This window comes from Branchiostoma floridae, chromosome 19 (genome assembly GCF_000003815.2).
Source record: "Branchiostoma floridae strain S238N-H82 chromosome 19, Bfl_VNyyK, whole genome shotgun sequence".
In the NCBI taxonomy this organism is placed as follows: Eukaryota; Metazoa; Chordata; class Leptocardii; order Amphioxiformes; family Branchiostomatidae; genus Branchiostoma; species Branchiostoma floridae.
Window position 1 is genome coordinate 5,645,253 of NC_049997.1, and position 3,102 is coordinate 5,648,354.

The window sequence follows — 3,102 nt, forward strand, 5'->3', positions numbered from 1 at the left end:
ACTCACACCAGTAAAGACCCCTTCTTTTTTCGTCAAGAGTGTTATAATGATGTTTTTTTTTTTTAACTTTTAAGTTTAAAAGAAAAAAAACTAACATGCTCAAGGTGTAGCTCTTCTCAAAACAAGGCCTTTATCTTGTGAGAGGATCTTCCTAACTAAAGCTTGAGGTACACATTTTCACCGAGTCGAGTGAGAATATAGGTGTTAAGTGCCTTTCCCAAGGGCACAAAAAGAATTGGTCATTATTCCTTGTATATATGATGTATAATTAATCAAATGTACTAAAGGTCATGGGGTGGAGTTATTTTCCATAAGGTAATTTATATGTTATAAAAAATGATCATAGCTCCTCCCCCAACCTATTAACTGTGCTACACACTGCTTGCATATTAAGTACAGGACTGTATAGATATCATTATAATAATAATAATAATAATATCAGGTATATCTTGCAGCCAGTAGGTACCCAAAGTGAGGGTAATGAGGCTGTTTAACGTGGTCGAGGCACCTCCTCGAGCACGGGACCCCCGTTTTACGTCCCTCCTGGAAGACGATTTCGTGGAAAGCTTCGTGAGGCTACAGCAATCCGGACGTCCGGACCGCGCGTTGCTTAACTTCCGAGATCGAGGGATCGGGTGTACCAACGCGCCACGCGGCCGTAGCTATTATGATGGCTTAAAATAGTTTTCCCTGTTTCTTATCATAATGATATTCATACATGTAACTCCATGTGACATAAAAAGTGTACACTACATCTGTTTCGACCAAAGTTTCAGCCCAGCCATGTGTTGGAATTCCCCATGGCATAAGGGCTGTAACCTCAAGTATTTTGCGATTCACTGCGTGGTATTCTCTTAATAGCCTAATGAAAAGTTGGTTCGGGCAATTGAATTTTTCATGTACTTGCCAGAGAAGACAAGTGAATTTTGGAAAAGTTGTTAAACCCTGTTTTTCTAAGTTCTGAAATATCTATAGATGCCAAGCAGTTTTATAGCACATCTTTCCCCAAGTTTGAACCAGATACAGAGTTTCTTTACACGCAAGTTACAGAGTTTGACCCCTGACCTCCAAACTGAAACCCACAAAAAAGGCTGACGCCCCTTACTTCTGGGTTTCGTGTGTTACACTCATGCAATGCTATTTTGTTTGGAGCAATCCCCTATCTCGGTTATAGGCGCTTGCGGCACACAAACCATATGTCTATATACATGTATAATAATGGATTGTGTTTAAAAACAGAAAGACATATAGAAAACCCTGTGGGCCTTATTATTTTGGATGACAGATCTGTCATAGTATTAATCAATATTGAAAATGCAAGCAAAGGGACGTCATTACAATGTACATTTGACAGTATTGTATATCTTTCTATATTTTTCTCTGAACCATAAATGAAAGCAATATTTTACAAACTAAATGATTTAGATTGGCATAGTTGCAAGTATTTGCAACAACCGCTAATATTTAACCTAATGCTTAGCTTAGATGACAGAAGTCAGTAAAGAAAAAGAAAATAGAACGCACCAGCAAAACATTATGTATTGCCTACCAGGTAAATATAACAAGTCTTGGCTTGCATTTGCCACTTGTGCCGTCAACATGGGATTTTTTGAATGAGACATGCAGGTAAAAAATTATCCTGAGCAGGGATTGAATATTTCCTACAACTGTCCATGAATGAAAAAAAATGTATATCATGCCTTACTGCAGTGAGTCTGTGAATCCAAGCTATACCCATGAGGAATGGTGAGATAGACTTCAGCATTGCTATGATTTATCGTGCGATGTTAGTACTGGCATTTCACAAGCCCTAAGGCAGTGTCTCCCATGGTATGTATGTATGGTATACTTACAGAAGATGGGTACGCTCCACACTGAAGTGTCAAGACTATCATAAGTCATACCAAAGCTACCCTTTATGTTATGGCATCTCTAATGTTGTGTAATATCTCTGGCCATATGCAATCTTTTTCTGAATGTAGACAGCGATATATGGAATTTGAAGTTTTCCTTTGACTCAAGCTTGAGATTGCCTTAAGATATTTTGTGTAAATCTAAAATTGATATAGAATAGTACGCATATAGATTGAGCTATTTTCAGAATTTTTACCCTGCCCGAATATATAATATATAATTATTGTTTTCAGTGTGATATTTGTTTGTTCTGGTGTCTGTCTGTAGTTATTTAAATGTTGTAAACTAAAATGATAGGGTTCGAATCCGGCTGCCATGTTACCGATCTTGTGCCCTTGGGAAAGGCACTTTACATGACTTTCCTCACTTTACTCAGGTGAAAATGAGTGCCTAGCTTCGGCTAGGGCCGTCCCTCGGATAGGATGTTAAATGGAGGTCCCGTGTTTGGGGAGAGCAACACCCCAAGCACGTTAAAGAACCCGCCACATGTGCGATGGTGCGGTGTAACCGGATCAAACCATTCTGGCCAAAATGGGGTAGGGAATCTCTCGTAACCCCTGCTTTGCCTATTTGGTCAGTCCTCACTCATAGTGAGCAATTGAGCTGGTCTCAATCTAATGTTTCTGACATATAGGGCGAAGAGATGCTGTTACAGTTACAATGTAACCCATAGTCTTGAGTGGCCTTTAGGTCTTTACATGGTGACCATTAAGTTAAAAGAAAAAAAGAAAGGATAGTCACGTATACAAGGTACATGTAGTTGTGATCAAAGACTGGCAGGATGCAGAGGTTGGCTTATGCCCCTTTCCAAGGTTGTTCCTGCAGGCTGGCAGGAAGGAAGTGATGCTACATGTATACGAGCAATCGCGATGATGTCACGGTGACGCAGTGGTAGGGCAAAAAGCAGGTGTTTGGCAAACTATTGATTTACATATTAACCAGTATTTTGATCTGCTAATTTAAATATAGATTTTTAATCCAATCTACTGACATCCTGGTAGGCACCAGTCGTCGAATAACCTGGATATAAACAACAATAGCGATTGTTCATATTAGTTCACCTTAGAGCCTTAAGTTCGCATCAGTTTTAGGCTTCCCAGAGGATGTCATCCATATGTTCCAATCAACATAGCTTTAAGGTTTGTGATACAACAATGTATTTAGAATAACGCAGTATGTTGAGATGAC

The 3,102-nt window shown here is 39.3% G+C and overlaps 1 protein-coding gene across 1 annotated transcript in view; it reads left to right on the top strand.

Moving 5' to 3' along the window:
* Positions 1 to 3,102, top strand: part of LOC118407122 (potassium voltage-gated channel subfamily KQT member 1-like) — a 158,033-nt gene that overhangs the window by 20,678 nt on the left and 134,253 nt on the right. The window lies entirely within an intron of this gene.